The 17,155-nt window shown below is 47.0% G+C and overlaps 1 long non-coding RNA gene across 1 annotated transcript; it reads right to left on the reverse strand.

Moving 5' to 3' along the window:
- Positions 1-216: 216 nt before the first annotated feature.
- Positions 217-10,067, reverse strand: LOC138416936 (uncharacterized). The gene is made up of 3 exons (XR_011247901.1): positions 9,971-10,067; positions 3,487-3,550; positions 217-460 (listed from the first exon to the last, which is right to left on the reverse strand). It is a non-coding gene; the product is annotated as an uncharacterized lncRNA (long non-coding RNA).
- Positions 10,068-17,155: the final 7,088 nt, after the last annotated feature.

Consider the following 17,155-nt stretch of genomic DNA (forward strand, 5'->3'; position numbering starts at 1 on the left):
TAGTGTGTCCGGCCCACCCTAGAGACCCCACCAACAATGATTTCCTTCCACCTTCTGGGTTCTCCAACAACCCCTCCCTGGGCACAAGGGGATGTTTTCCCCTTGTCATTCAGAGATGCTTCAGGGTGGGAAGAACCCCTTATCAGATGATGACTCAATGTGCAAACGTGCAGTTGCTATTTTTAAATTCTGGATCTCTACTTCATTTTTGTCCCAGCAGAATGATTTATGACATATTCTATTTCTTCCCAGAGAAGAGCAGCTTTTATTATGTCATCAATTAGAGATGGATGGAGGTCGGTGTGTGTGGCTCCTTCCTGGGAGAGGAGCTCAGCAGGGGTGGGAGGAGGGTGGTACTCAGCTGTTTGCTGATTGCTTGACTCAACCTGAGGCTGTTGTAGATTTCCCATCCTGTGTTCAAAACTGCCAGCAAAGTCAGCTGCGTGGAGCTGAATTTGCCCTGGAAAAAAAAAAAACAACAAAACACCATCCAGCCTCAGCAAGTTCAGTCACAGCGATAACCAAACAGATTCTGGAAGGATGAATACGGAAGGCAACATTGGTGGTGCCACAGCTGCGAATGCCATCCACAGCAGACAGCCCAGACAGTCACAGGCCTGGGGAGAATCCACCTGTGGGTTGAATAATGCGGGGCACATTGAGGGTGAAGTCATGCCCAGGGCGAGGTTGGCTCTTTCTAGAACTCATCAATAAAGCAAAGTGTTCCTTTGGTCCTGGGGCAGGAAGTTTCTGATTGCTCCCTGGCCCTGGGAATGTCAATTCAAATGGTGAACACAGATACCCCTGTCCTGGAACAAGGGCCCCAGTTTTCAGCCCATATTGCACGTGAGGGATATGGGAGGGGCAGGACACCCTGTGACAGCCAGGGACTCCTTCTCTTGTAAGAGATCAAAGACCTTTGAGTGCTTTCATTTATTTTGCTATGAGTGGAGCCTATCTCCCAGAGAGGGTATGGGAGGGAGAGTTCTGGAACATATTCTTGTCTCCTGGGGGTGGTAAACTCTTCCAGAATGTGTCTGGTCTGCCATATGGTAGAGAAACCGAGCCCAGTGGGGCGCTGGCTGACTTGGAGTGCGTGGCTGTCCCTCGCAGACATCCTGGGATAGGAACTCCTAGCGGTAGATCTAATTGGACTGCTCCTTCCCTGCTCTGTACTAATTAGACAAGAAAACAAGGCATGGGTGGAAAGTTTATTTACAATACAGACCAAGCAATGCCAAAGATGCTACAAGGCAGTGGGCAGATCCCAGGGAGGGAGCAGGCAGCAGTGCCTGGGGACTTGAGGGGAGGGAGAGGAGGGCTGTGGTGGGGTTAGTATCAGTGGGGTTTCTGGGGTTCAAGGGCAGTTGATAGAGTCGGCTCAGGGCCCCTAACTAACCACAGAGAGCCAGGTCTGTGGAAAGTCAGACTGACTTTTGAGGATACCTTTGAAAGAAGCAGGAATCAGGAAAATGGTTCCAGCCAGAGACTCCAGGATTTCGGCCCAAGGCAGGAGAAGTTCTGGCTGCTGGTAAGGCTCTGACTTCTTCCCATAGGATGGGTCTGTTCCCTGAGGTATGGCCGTCAGACCACACTGTGGACCCCTCCATCACAGCTGAGAGAGAAACCAGGCTGGACAGAGTTTCATGCTCAGGCTTGGAGTGGAGACCAGGTGATAAAGCCTATAACCTGTGGCAGGTGTGACAAATGCTCCCAGGTATCTGTTATAAGGTCTAGATTTTGTGAACTGACTCTTTATTTTCAAGCCCCATCCAGTGGCCCCTCCTCAACCCTCTTGAACAGCCTTCCTTATTTTCTGCTCAGTCCTAGCTGTCAGCCCACAGGCCAGTTCTAGTGCCTGACAGGTGATCTGCCAGTGAGGCTGAGCAAATGGATACATTAGATATTGGTGAGGCTTGCAAAGGTGTTAGCGAAGGTGGCCAAAGCCATGTGCCATGGCATAGTCAGATATGCTTCCAGAGAAATTCTGGAAAGATTCTTGAAGAGGATCTTTGGAGAATAGCCATTAAGTGTGGACCTAGAGGACTTCCCTAGTGACACAGTGAATAAGAATTTGCCTGCCAGTGCAGGGACACAGGTTCAATCCTGGGTCTGGGAATATCCCATATGCCTCAGTGCAGCTAAGTCCACGTACGACACCTACGGAGCCTGTGCTCTAGAGCCAGAGAGCTACAACTACGGAGCCTACATGCTGCAAATACTATAGCCCTTGTGCCCTAGAGCCTGTACTCCACAACAAGAGGAACCACCGTGATGAGAACCCTGTGCCCCGCAGAGAAGAGCAGCCCCGCTTGCCACAACTAGAGAAAACTTAGACAAAAGCAACAAAGGCCCAGTTCAGCCAAATTTTTTTTTTAAAATAGTGAATCTAGAGGGACTTTCCTGATGGTACAGTGGATAGGAATCCATCTGCCAATGCAGGGGACACAGGTTCAATTCTTGGTCTGGAAATATCCCACATACCGTGGAGCAACTACTTCCACGTATCACAAGTACTGAAGCCTAAGTGCAGTTACAAAGACCTAGCACAGCCAAAAAAAAGAGAGAGAGAGAGAGATGTAGAGCATCAAACGCTTTATTCTGTTTCTCCTCTCTGAGTGGAATCCATCCTGATGTTTGTTTATGAGTCCATTATTATGTTCACGTATGTATTTCTTCTTACTGTGCACCAAACTTTTTTCAGTGTGACCTGAACTTCGTTGGCCTTATGAATATCATAGTCTTACACATTTTATTGGCATTTGTAAGCATTGCAATAAATTAGACATTTTAAAAATATGTGCCTCTGAAAGTAATTACTGGAGTTTTGACTAACGGAGTGGTATCCCCGTGAGAAGCATCAATTTCTTTTGTTGGGGAAAAAGCAAACATTTTTATGAAAACAATGCTCACTCCACGTAGGGTAGATGTGGGAGTATACACAAGGGATGATGCAAGTCCTTTTCCCATGCAGCTGAATTGAAAAACAAGACAAATATTTTGAACAGCTCATATGTCAAGAAGACATGTGCAGACCCCACTTGTTAAAATAATAATGGTATCATGGTGCTCTGATGTGGTGCTTTTATCTTCAAAGCAATTTATGACCGTTCACTAGTTGACTTGGAACAAAAGATCAGAAATTGGCGGGAGGTTCTGGGTATGTGATTTTAAGAAGAATGGATGGGACAGAGATCAAAGAGACAGCCCTCCACCCACTAGGCTTTGTTAAGTGTCCCCCTGGAACCTAAAAGGAAGCCTGCAATTCTGCCCTGAGGGGGCTGGTTTCTTCTGGACAGTGGAAGCTGACGATTCAATGGCAGAAAGAAAGTTGGGCATTTTTTCCATCAAATCCCACTCCTCCAGCCTTGTGTGGTCATGGTCCTAGAACCAGGGAAGGCCAGCCGATACATTCCCCACCAGGGTCCCAGTGTCCACCTCACACTCAAACGAGGGGAGACATTTCAGCTCGTGACATGGTCTTACCTCTCTCCAGTCCCTTTGGACCAAGGTGGCCCCACAGTCTGCATCCAAGGTCATAATAGTGGTTCTGCGGGAGGGGCGAGGGATAGGGAGTTTGGGATTGACAGGTTCATAGCTTCAGGTGTTCAGCAAAACGATTCAGTTATACATATACATATATCTATTTGTTTTAAATTCCTTTTCCATCTAGGTTATACATATATCTATTTGTTTTCAAATTCTTTTTCCATCTAGGTTATTACAGAATATTGAGCAGAGTTTCCTGTGCTACACAGTAAGTCCTTGTTGGTTATCTATTTTAAATATTGATATAGTGTGTGAACCTTAAATATATATAAATACACACACACACACACATATATATATATATATATATATATATATAAGCCTGTAAATATATACACACACACACATCGGTACCTCATGCCTGGATTTGCTTCCATGGGTCTTAATGAGGTGTTTCCTGAGTACCCACTCTGCACCGGGTTCTCTGCTGGGTGCCCGGGCCATGGCTTGAATAAGACAGAGTTGACATGATCCTCACGAAGTTTCTGGTCTAAGAGGAGAAAGCATTCAACCCAGGAAGGAGCACTAATGTATTGGGTGAAACGCACACTTGTGGATGAAAACTCTAGGGAACCAAATGAGCCAACAGCAGGAACTCACCTGGGAGTCAGGAAAGGCTCTACTAAGACAAGGTTTGAGGTGGATGCTGGGAAATCAACAGAGAAAAGAGAGGTGGCGTGGGGGGAAATTCCAAGAAGAGACACTGGTTCCTCGGTGGAAGCCAGTGAGCCAGGGAACTTTTTAAAAGGTCAGTGTGGCTAGAATCCCAGGAGTGAGGAGGCAGTGGAGAGGGAAGAGAGGCTGGACCAAGGCTTGCAGTGTTCTGGGAGTCTTGGGGCAGCCTTGGGTTTTAATCCTAAAAGCAGTGACAAGTCATCCAAGGGTTTTGTTTTGGCATGCATGATCTTAGTTCCTTTGCAGAGATTGAGCCTGTGCTCCTGCAATGGAAGCATGGATTCTTAACCACTGGATCACCAGGGAAGTCCATCCATTACCTTTTTTTAAATGTATCCATTCATCAACCATTTATGACAATGACTGTACTTACATTGTGCAAAGTCACCTCAGCTATGTCCAGCTCTTTGCAATCTTGTGAACTGTGGCCCGCCAGCCTTCTCTGTCCATGAGATTTCCCAGGCAAGAATATACTGGAATGGGTTGCCATTTCCTACTTCAGGGGATCTTTCCGACCCAAGGATCAAACCCTCATGTCAGATGTCTCCTCCACTGGCACACGTGTTCTTTACCACTAGCATTACCTGGAAAGCCCTGTACTTACATTAATAGAGACATATAATTTTTTTCTTTTATTTTGGCCACACCATGCGGCATGTGGGACCTTAACTCCCTGACTAGGAATCAAACCTGTGCCCTCTTCATTGGCAGCATGGAGTCTTGACCACTGGACTGCCAGGGAAGCCCCTGTCCAAAGGTTTCAAGTAGAAGGGTTGTGTCTTCCGCCTCCTGATTTTTAAAGATGACCCTGGCTTCTGTGTAGAAATCAGTGGCACAGAGCCGGGGTGGAGGGAGCGATGTCCAAGTAGGACTCCCCGTGGCCATTAAGTGAGAGAGGATGGGCTTGATGAGGGGGTGCTGGATGAGATGGTGGGGACTGGATGGATGTCAGTTCCGCAGGCCCCGCAGAGAGTTTTTGCATGCATTCTCCACCAATTATAAATGTTTTTTAGCTGTCCACCATCATCATGACTGTTATCGGTCTGTATATTTGGTTTGGAAATACATAGATAAATTAACATAACCTCGTTAAGGGAAATAGCATTCCAGATCAAAAGCTGGCAAACCACAGTCCATCTGTGGGCCAAAACCAGCCCTCCGCTACTTTTGTAAATAAGGTTTTATTGGCCCACGGCCACGCCCACTTGTTTCCATATTGTTTATGGCTGCTTTTGCCTGGCAAGTTGACTAACTCTAACGGAGACCACATGTCCAGCACAGCTTAAAATACTCCCTGATCTACAGAAAAGTTTGCCTACCTCTGTTCAGATCTTTATGCTTCCTGTTGATGAAAGCTACACTTCTTAACCCTTTTCTCTGGCTCTGCCAGTTCTGAGAGCTTCGGGCTCCTCTCTCACTTCTGCCCTTGAGGTAAAGGCAATCTACAGTCTTCCTGGGTACAAGGAGACCTGATGGCTAAGGTTAAGTCATGAGCTTCTCTGATGGCTCAGCAGATAAAGAATCCTGCAATGCAGGGGACATGGGAGACGTGGCTTCGATCCCTGGGTCAGAAAGATCTCCTAGAGGAGGGAATGACAACCCACTCCAGTATTCTTGCCTGGAGAATCCCATGGACAGAGGAGCCTGGTGGGCTACAGTCCAAATTGTCACAAAGAGAAATGACTGAGCAAGCAGGTAGGTGCATACTCTATGTCTTCTCATTTTACAGAATAAATAAAAATAAAAATATAGTTAAGACATTGGCCCCAGGGACTTCCCTGATGGTCCAGTGATTAAAACCCCCGAAAAATAAAACAAACAAACAAAAAAAACCCATTAGTTTCTCCACTGTAAAATGAGGATAACGACAGCACTAACCTCAGAGGTTGTTTCAACAAGTATTTATTGAATAGTTTCTGGAGAAGACAGTGAGTAAATCAGATAATGTCCACGCTTCAGGAGCTTATAGAGTGAGAAGAGGCATCAGTAGGGCCCTGCGGGGACAAAGCGCAGCATAATGGAAGCCGGTACAGACATGAGGGATTATCTACCCACCACATCATCACCCGTCATCACCCAGAGCTCTGTAGTGACCCAAGCTTCCAGGGTTGTGGCTGTCTTAGAATCAAACACAAACTCAAAGCCAGAATTGGGTGAAGGAGTGAGGCAACCATCTCAGGCGCAAACTTTAGGGCGACAACAAAACACCCCAACTAATGCGACGTCATCAAAATAAAAACTAATGTGAAAGAATCCACGGTGAACAAATGACCAACATTTCACATAAAGACAGAAGCGTCACTGCTGAATTTTCCTTTTGCCTCGGAGTCCTAGACGGCTCGGCGGGAGCTGCACAGACTCGCGCCCACACTTGCAAGTGCATCGCTCTGGATATTCGGCTCTAGGGCGCGCGCATCCCTGTGCCGGGCACCAGCCCGAGCCCTCACTTCTCTCTGAAGTGTGACTGTTAGACACAACTCGGACGGCTGAGCGAACGTTCAGAAACTCCCTCATCTCGCCTCTCTTTGGATGCCTCGGAAATGGAGTTCCGCTGTGTTTTGTTTTGTCGACATTTGCCAGAACGTAAACCAGAGAGCGTCCAACTGTTAATGGCAGGGCCTAGGAAAGTTTACATGGCACCCCATCAATCTAGAAACACAGCCTCAGAGGCCTGCGGGCCAGATTGGGGGAACACGCAGACCTCACAGCATGGATGGAAAGAACCCAGACTTGAGACCTGAAGAAGAAGAGCCTCCTCTGTCAGGTCCCTGGGATTCCCGGGGGTCTTCCTCATCTGTAATACACGCTCACTCACTCTCACAGACACAGGCACACATGCGCACACCCACTCATACACTCACACACACACACACGACACACACACACACTCACATATGCTCACACTCATACACACCTTCACATACACTCACACGATCCCATACCCTCACACCCTCACACACACTCACACATCAGACACACACCCTTACACACTCACACACATTCACATACCCTCACACCCTCACACCCCCTAACACACAAGACACACACTCACACACATTCATACACCTTCATATACCCTTACACCTTCACATGCTCACACACTCACACACAACATACACACACACACACAAGACACACTCACACATGCTCACACACGACACACACCCTCATATACTCACACTTTCATACACCCTCACACACACTCACACTCACACACAAGACACACACACACCCTCATACACACACCCTCATACACACACACTCACACACCCTCACACACACACATTCACATAGAGACACTCACATACAGATACTCAGACACACACAGATGTACGTATACACATGCATCTGTGTTTGCCAGAAAACTGATATTGACTCTTTTAGGGAGTTAAAACAACAGAGGCAAATGATTTGCGTCACGTCAAGGGTATGTATAGGTGCAGGAGACTGAACAAGTAAGTTGTGTGTGTGTGTGTGTGTGTGTGTGTGTGTGTGTGATATACAGAAAACCGCCTAGGAGCACTGCACACCTGCCCACATCGTCCGGTGGCTATGGCCACGCAGATGTGGGGTTCAGGGCCATAGCCCAGCGGCCGCCCCGCTGCCCAGTGACAGGGAGCAATCCCATGGGGATGCTGACATATGGAAACATCCTGGATCTGGTTCACTGGAAGGAGGTTGGTGGGTGTCTAGCACGTTGCTCTAGATTCTGTTTCTAGGTACAGAGCCTTCTGTGTTGCAGCCAGGGGAAAGCCTGATGCCCCATGTGCAAGCTGGGTCACTGATAGAGGACAGTCTAGCAGGTGAGGGGGTGGGAGGAAAGGCCTGGCTAGTCGCTCTTCCCAGGCATCAAGCAGTGCACCTTAGGAATCAGGAGAGGTTGAGGTGGGCTAGTCCTATCTGGATATTCATGCACATTGCTTGTTTGGTACACGTTCATAATAGCCAGGTGTGGTTTGCTGCCCTAGGAGATTCCGGGAAGAGGAATGTGACTCCTGCCTTCCAGGGGCTGCTAGGTTAGCTGACAACTGGTAGGGTAACTGGTTGTGAAATAATGACACTGTTTGGGGAAGGATTTGTGCAATCAGTTCTATGGCTCGACCCCACCCCTGCTATACCGTGTCATGGACTGGTAGACAGGACTGGGGGCAGAAGGACACGGAGCATCGTTCTGCCCAGAAGGCTTGGTTCTGCACCTCTGAGACCTCAGGCTGGTGCTTCTCGAAGTGTGAGCCTGATGGGTGGCCCCAGCAGCATCACCATCCTCATGGGAACCTGTGAGCATGCCAGTTCTCAGGCCCCACCACTGACCTATTGAATCAGAAGCTCCAGGAAGGGATCCAGAAAACTGTCTTAACAAGCCTTCCGGGTGTTCCTGAAATTTGCTCACACGTGAGAACACAGCCTTCAAGCACGTCGCTTGACCCCTTTGGCCCTATTTCCCTCATCTCCCACCAAGGGAAAGTTACTTGTCCCAGTCCACCCATTTAAGTTATGGGAATCAAGTAAGTTAATCAAAGCACCTAATAATGCTAAGTGAAAGTTGCTCAGTGGTGTCCAGCTCTTTGCGACCCCATGGACTATGCAGTCCATGAAATTCTCCAGGCCAGAATACTGGAGTGGGTAGCCTTTCCCTCCTCCAGGGGATCTTCCCAACCCAGGTCTCCTGCACTGCAGGCAGATCCTTTACCAACTGAGCTATGAGGGATTGCTACGGACATGATAAACTATCACCATGAAGGAGGAGTGGCACATATAGACAATGGACTGCTGTGCCTGTCTAAGTCACTTCAGTCATGCTCGACTCTTGCGACCCCACGGACTGTAGCCCACCAGGCTCCCCTGTCCATGGGATTCTCCAGGCCAGAATACTGGAGTGGGTTGCCATGCCCTCCTCACAATGGACTATTACTCAACCATAAAAAAAGAATGAACTAACACCATTTGCAGCCACATGGATGGACCCAGAGATTATCATCCTGAGAAAAAGAAAGATAAATATTTATGAAATCACTTACATGTGGAATCAAAAAATAATGCATCTATTTACAAAACAGAAATAGACTCCAGACACAAAAAATAAACTTATGGTACCAGAAGGGAAAGGGAGGTGGGCGTGGAACAAATTAGGAGTTCAGGATTAACATATACACATAGCTATATATAAAGTAGATAAGCAACAGGGACCTACTGTACAACACAGGGAACTATATTCAATACCTTTTAATAACCTATAATGGAAAAGAATCTGAAAAATATGTATAAAACAATCACTTTGCTGTATACCTGAAACTAATATAATGTTGTAAATCAGCTATTCTCCAATTTAGAAAATAACAATTATTGCCAATGCAAAGCAGAAAGCTTTAAACAAACAAACAACAAAATCCAGTCACTTCCGGCAGTGAGTAGGACATTCTGTTCCAGGAGTGGTCTTCATCAGAGAAAACATCCTGCTGCTGCTGCTGCTGCTAAGTCGCTTCAGTCGTGTCCGACTCTGTGCGACCCCATAGACAGCAGCCCACCAGGCTCCTCCATCCCTGGGATTCTCCAGGCAAGAACACTGGAGTGGGTTGCCATTTCCTTCTCCAGTGCATGAAAGTGAAAAGTGAAAGTGAAGTCGCTCAGGCATGTCTGACTCCTAGCGACCCCATGGACCGCAGCCTACCAAAGGTGCCTCCCAAAGGTGCCTCCCATATAAGACCATACTGTAAATACCCACATCACAATAAAACCCATCACTCACCCTCAGCAGGGCTGCTCAAGTTGTTCAACAGCCCCTGAGTGAACTGGATTCCACAGCTTCAGATGCACAGGCCCAGCAGGGGTGGGCGCCAGGCCAGGTTGCTTCGGGCCAGACAGGTTGGAACACTTTTCTTCCAAGTTCCTGAGGAGGGAGTGGTAATAAACTCAAGAGAGCAACAGCCAGGAGGGCTTAGGAAAGCTAGCCCATCACCTTAGAGACAAGTTAAATATATGATGGTGCGTAGAAGAGAGAAGCTCGCTTCTTATAGGACACAAGGGGAAAGATCACACAGAGAGTTCAGAGCCAGCCACTCTCACCATGAAAAAACAGAGTGCTAAATCTGCAGGTAAATTTACAGATCCGTAAATCTACAGATAAGGTGGGGTATAAAAAAAAAGGAATTTTAACATAGAAATTCTCAGAGGGATAGGATAGTCTATCTTTAACATCGATTCTTCCCATGACAGTACTTTTCTATTGTGGCAATATAAATATTATAGGAGTTACCATTTTAACAATTTAAAAATGCACCAGTTTATTTTTGGTTGCATGGGGTGTTCATTGCTGGGTGCAGGCTTTCTCTAGTTGTGGGAAGTGGGGGCTACTCTTCATTGTGGTGTGCAGGCTTCTCATTGTGGTGATTTATTGTCAGGAGCCACGTTAGGCATTACTGACAAAATGGAGGCACACGGCCCTAAACCCCCTCCCTTTGTTCCGTAGGCACGGACCCGGAATGAAGGAGTTAGGTTTTGTGATTCTGACTTGTTTTTTCCTTTCCTCGGCTGAGTTGACTGAAGAGAATATTAAGGTGCTTATTGTTTTTGAGAGGAGCATGAGAAGGCATAAAGCCTTCTGCAGCTGTGCTCAAAGAATAATTCATAAAGTTAATCATTGACATTTTTTCAAGGACTTTTACAAAAGAGTGTTCCAGGGTGAGCACAGAGGCTGCAGCTTGAGACTATGGGAGGGAATTGCTATCTGAAGCCTATTTGTGAGGAAAGTTTTATGGCAAAGGAGTTTGCTGAATTTCGGGGTTAGGAATAATTAAAATACTTAGAAGCTAAAGATTTAAGGGATACTGTAATGTTAGCATATTCTACTATAGCTTATAATATTCTACTATAGCTTATAGAGATTAGGGACTTTAGAGATATTTATAGCTAGAAGCCCTTTCTTAGAAATAGTGAGCTTAAGATACTAGGGGCAAACAGGACTTAGATAAGAATTAAAGTGAGGAATGTGGTATGCAGCCCAGACATTGGCGAGAGTTACAGTGTATTCACAAGGACACATGAGAAAAAGTAGATAAGAGAATCGCTGAGGAAGGAACTCCTTTTGAAGGGCAACAATGATTTTTGGGAGAAAAATAAATCTGGGTCAATGGGAACTAAAAATATCAAACCTCTGACCTAATGCTTTTGTAAAAGTATAAAAGAGAATCATCAGTTCAGTTAGTTCAGTCGCTCAGTCGTGTCCGACTCTTTGCAACCCCATGAATCACAGCACGCCAGGCCTCCCTGTCCATCACCATCTCCCGGAGTTCACTCAGACTCACGTCCATCGAGTCAGTGATGCCATCCAGCCATCTCATCCTGGGTCGTCCCCTTCTCCTCCTGCCCCCAATCCCTCCTAGCATCAGAGTCTTTTCCAATGAGTCAACTCTTCACATGAGGTGGCCAAAGTATTGGAGCTTCAGCTTTAGCATCATTCCTTCCAAAGAAATCCCAGGGTTGATCTCCTTCAGAATGGACTGGTTGGATCTCCTTGCAGTCCAAGGGACTCTCAAGAGTCTTCTCCAACACCACAGTTCAAAAGCATCAATTCTTCAGCGCTCAGCCTTCTTCACAGTCCAACTCTCACATCCATACATGACCACAGGAAAAACTATAGCCTTGACTAGACGGACCTTTGTTGGCAAAGTAATGTCTCTGCTTTTGAATATACTATCTAGGTTGGTCATAACTTTTCTTCCAAGGAGTAAGCGTCTTTTAATTTCATGGCTGCAGTCACCATCTGCAGTGATTCTGGAGCCCAAAAAACTAAAGTCTGACACTGTTTCCACTGTTTCCCCATCTATTTCCCATGAAGTGATGGGACCAGATGCCATGATCTTCGTTTTCTGAATGTTGAGCTTTAAGCCAACTTTTGCACTCTCCTCTTTCACTTTCATCAAGAGGCTTTTGAGTTCCTCTTCACTTTCTGCCATAAGGGTGGTGTCATCTGCATATCTGAGGTGATTGATATTTCTCCTGGCAATCTTGATTCCAGCTTGTGTTTCTTCCAGTCCAGCGTTTCTCATGATGTACTCTGCATAGAAGTTAAATCAGCAGGGTGACAATATACAGCCTTGACGTACTCCTTTTCCTATTTGGAACCAGTCTGTTGTTCCATGTCCAGTTCTAACTGTTGCTTCCTGACCTTCCTGCATACAGATTTCTCAAGAGGCAGGTTAGGTGGTCTGGTATTCCCATCTCTTTCAGAATTTTCCACAGTTTATTGTGATCCACATAGTCAAAGACTTTGGCATTTGAAATAAACAGGCAGTCCAAGAAAACTGAGAGGCTGCCTCAGCTTCTCGCCGACACCGCTCACCCCTTCAGGTTGAGTCCCTGGCTGCTGGAGCTGGACTCCGGCAATTTGTTGCAGAGCACAGGCTCTCAGCTCTTGGGCTTCAGTAGTTGCAGCTCCCAGACTCTAGATTGTAGGGTCAGTCGTTGTGGGGCAAAGACTTAGTTCCTCTGTACCCTGTGGAATCTTCCTGGACCAGGGATCAAACCTATGTCCCCTGAATTGGCAGGCAGATTTGTAACCACTGGGCTGCCAGGGAAGTGCCATTTTAACCATCCCTAAGTATACAGTTCACATTATCACACAACCATCGCTACCATCCACCTTCAGAACTTTTTCATCTTCTCCAACTGAAATCTGTACCTGCTCAATATACACTCTCCCTCACCCCTTGGCAACCACCATTCTACCTTGTCTCTAGAAGTCTGACTATGAATTTGATTAGAATACCTGGGTACATCATATCAAAGAAATCAAGAAATGTGTATCATTTGTGACTGCCTTATTTCACTTAGCATAATGCCTTCAAGTTCATCCAGGCTGTGGCATGTGTCAGAATTCCTTTCTTTTGAAGACTGAAAAATATTCCATTGTAGGTCTATATCACATTTTGTTTATCCATTTGTCTACCGATGGATAGTATTTTGACTTCCAGTCTCCTAACTACCTGGAAAGGTGGAAAATAAATGAGGCATGTGTGAAACACTAGGCACAGCCAGATGGGTGTCATAACCCCAGGCGGTGAGTCAGCAGGCTAGTGCATCTGAGATGTCGCTGCTCACAGCCGGCAGGAGACGTGGACGGAAAATGTGACCTAAATGTCCATTCATAGAAAAACAAATACCATCAGGGTAATGTGGATGGTGACATCAACTCTTCTGTCAAGAAGCTCCCAACAACAACACTTCGAAATACCAGAAACGAGGGCACCGTGGTATCTGGGCAATGTTTGTACGCACACAAGGAGCCTGTGTCCACTAAAGGTGATGACAGAGGTATTTGGTGTCTGTGTTGATGATTCTATTTTCAAATTAGTACTGTGTTGATTTCAGAAGAGCTGACTTCTTCCTAAGTGTGTATAAGTGCTTTCAGGATGGAAATGTTCAAAGTGCTAAATCACTGGGGACAGAAACAGTGTTTGTTCCAATGTCCGCCTTATTAAGGCCCTAGCAAAGAGTTAAATTTTTGTTCCACTAAAAGGGAAGTGGCAGGGAAACAGGAACCACCAACAGGCTGACCATCCATGGGCTGTGGGTTGAATGTGTGCGGACGATCAATAAGCAAGAAGCATCACCATCTATCGACCTGCGATCCTGACTCTGAAACCTCCCCATTGCTTCCTTAGATAGGAAACAGAGGAAGTGAGGCCCTGCTGCCCCAGCCCTCGCTGCCCTTGGACCCTCACACACCAGCTTCTCTCCCCTTTGGCTCACGTTGCAGACTGAATAGGATGCAGGTGTCATTATTCAGAGTCTGCTTACTAAGCAGAATGGAAAGGGAGAAGAAAAATTCAGCTGCACATGTGTAAGGCAGCAAATAGCTCTCCAGGGGGAGAGAAAGCCCTGGCCAGCATTTGTGTAGGAAGAACTGCTTGCTGGGGGAATATTTCATTCTTACGCGCTAGTGAGGCAGCAAGGGGGTGATTAACACATTATTCACCTCAAATCAGGAACGGAAGGGAACCAAGAGAGACGAATCCCTTCCCATCCCTCAAGGGATCCCCCCCCCCACCCAAATGGGTCTTGTCATTTTCCTTTGTGCATCTATGTTTATTAATAAACAACCGGACCAAGGCAGACCTCTCAGGTGTCTTACTCACATCTGGACTGAGCAGGTGAATCTATTCAGGGACAATTGTCCCCATCTGGGACAACTTTAAGCACATAACTCATAAAAGTCTGCATGTCTCACTGACCCCACACAGATCCTGATGTAATTGCAGTGGGAGGGACATGCATCACCGAGGTGGCGTCCCTAGATGCAAGAGTTGGAAGAAGTCCTCTAGAAAAGTCCAGAGTTGAAGAAAGCCAAATGTCCTACTTCACTTTGGGGGACCTGAAATTCCCACCCGGCTATAGGGCAATACCTCGCAAGCTGGGTGCTTTCCTGTACACTATACCCTCCTGCGTGAGGTTCTTTCCCCACTGCTGCCCCTAGAGATCACTTGTTCGCTGCTCAAAATGCATCCCAAACTCTCTCCTCCTCTGGGAGGTCTCATTTGTCAAGCAATGAATTGTGTTATCTTCCCTGATTTCAAATCCAGTTATTTAGAGATATCTCTATTCTTCTTTCCTTGTGGCTCAGCTGGTAAAGAATCCGCCTGTGAAGCAGGAGACCTGGGTTCAATCCCTGGGCTGGGAAGATCCCCTGGAGAAGGGAAAGGCTGCCAACTTCAGTATTCTGGCCTGGAGAATTCCATGGACTGTATAGTCCACGGGGTTGCAAAGATTCGGACAGGACTGACTGATTTTCACTTTCACTACTCTGCTACTTAGAAACTGCTCAGTGCGCTGAAATTCTCCCTGTCTGTCCCTGTCTCTGTCTCTCCATCTGTCTCTTTATCACAGAAGACACTGAGTATCTCTGGCCTGGGGACTGACCAACTATGTATTTGGCAGGAGGTATGTGTCGAATGAGCAAACAGGCAGATCACCGTACCCATCCAGAAGGCCAAGTGGAACTGCAGAACTGGAACATAGAAAGGAGTAAAGCATTAATCCACCAGCTTATCAGGTTCGTTGGCCATCACCTGGCACAGAGCAAAGGCCTGAAAAAAAAAATGGGATTTAATAAGAAGGGAGGGATTTTAAGCCTCTCAGTGACTGGAGCCCCACTGTGCTCTCCATGTGGCATGCTCAGATGAGCCTACATTCAGGGTGGTAAGGACATTCAGTCACCTGTTTACATGTGTTCCCAACACATGAACATTTGTACCACGTGTTTTGGGGATCAAAACTCAGGAATCTCAGCCATCAGACATCATGCCTCATTTTTTCTTTTTTTAAAAAAATTATTTTAATTCATTAATATGTATTTTTTGGCCACACCAGGCAGCATACAGGATCTTAATTCCCCCACCACGGATGGAACCCACACTTACTGCATTGAAAGCACAGTCTTAACCACTGAACCACCAGGGATGTCCCTTCTTCCTTTTAATAAAAAATGCTTCTCCCATTTTATTTGAAAATCCAGCTAGTGAATTATCATTGTTCTTGTCTGTCTCGCCATTGGAGGATCCAGCGGGGCGCCCTGCTCCTTTCTCCCGTTCCTTGCCATAGCAGGGAACATGTGAACTACAATAGAGTTGAAGGAGAATTTCCTACTTAAGACTTCCGGGGGCCCGCAGGGTACCGCTATTCAGGAATAATGTTTTGTTAGCCAGAGATCAGCGCTGCACAAGGCTCTTGTGGTGTGTGGGGACCCCGGTTTGTAAACAGGGACTCTTTCCTTACTGCTAGAAGTTTAGACCCAACAACTGCTGCTCCGAAAATGGGAGGAGAGTGACGCTGAGGACCACTGTCAGCTGAGGAGTGTTAAAACAAGCGCTGGTTTGTGCACATGCACCATCACCCATACACACGCACACGCTGTACACAGCAGTAACACGTTCTGATAACAAAACCAGCCATCTCGGCGCTTGAGCCCTGGTTGGGCACTTCCACTAACTGGCCAGCAGGGGGCAGCATTGCAAAGGCGTCGGAGGCACCCAGCCTGAAAGGAGGATGATTTAACCTGACAACCCGCATCCTGTGCTACTGGGCCAGGCCCTGTGCTGGGTGCTTCGGAGCCTGCGATGGAGAAAACAGGACCATCTCATTTTCCTTCCAAACCTCCCAGAGCGGGCTTCACCCAGAGCCGCCTGGCTGAGGCGGCAAGGGCAGGGGCCGCGTCGTCTCAGCTGCAGCCAAGCCTCTAACTAGGTGTGTGATCTGGACGGGTTCGTCATCCCCGCCCATTTCCTGGAGCATGCCGTGGCCGACAGAGCAGTATCACCCAAGAGAAAGACGATGTGAGCCACACACGCAAGCCTCTTTGTTATTGTTATTTAGTCTCTCAGTCGTGTCCGACTCTTTGAAACCGACCGACTCTTTGAAACCCTATGGATGTAGCCCGCCGGGCTCCTCTGTCCTTGAGATTTCCCAGGCGAAAATACTGGAGTGGGTTATCATTTCCTTCTCCAGGGGATCTTCCGGACCGAGGGATGGAACCGGCATCTCCTGCATCAGCAGGTGGATTCTTTACCACTGAACCACCTGAGAATTTGTCAGTGACTTTCAGTTCCCCAGTAGCACCTTTCAAAATGGAGAAGAGATGAAATTTAGTAATGTGTTATATTTAACCCAGTAAAATAGTATTTCGATGTGTAATCTAAAAATATGGAACTACTTTGCATTTGTTTTTTGAAGTCTTCAGACCCGGGGTGCAGTTTACACTTTCACAGTTTCCATCCCTGTGGGGGCAGCGCATCACAAGGGTTCCTCTGGGTGAAGCAGGCCTAGCGACTGTGGGAACCCGCTGGGTGTTTACAAAGCCCCAGGGCCAGAGAGGAGTGGGAGCGGCAGACACGTGACCAGGCCCCACAGCCTGAATTTGGTTTTGTCCAAAACTTGAGGT

Source organism: Ovis canadensis, chromosome 13, assembly GCF_042477335.2.
Source record: "Ovis canadensis isolate MfBH-ARS-UI-01 breed Bighorn chromosome 13, ARS-UI_OviCan_v2, whole genome shotgun sequence".
NCBI lineage: Eukaryota > Metazoa > Chordata > Mammalia > Artiodactyla > Bovidae > Ovis > Ovis canadensis.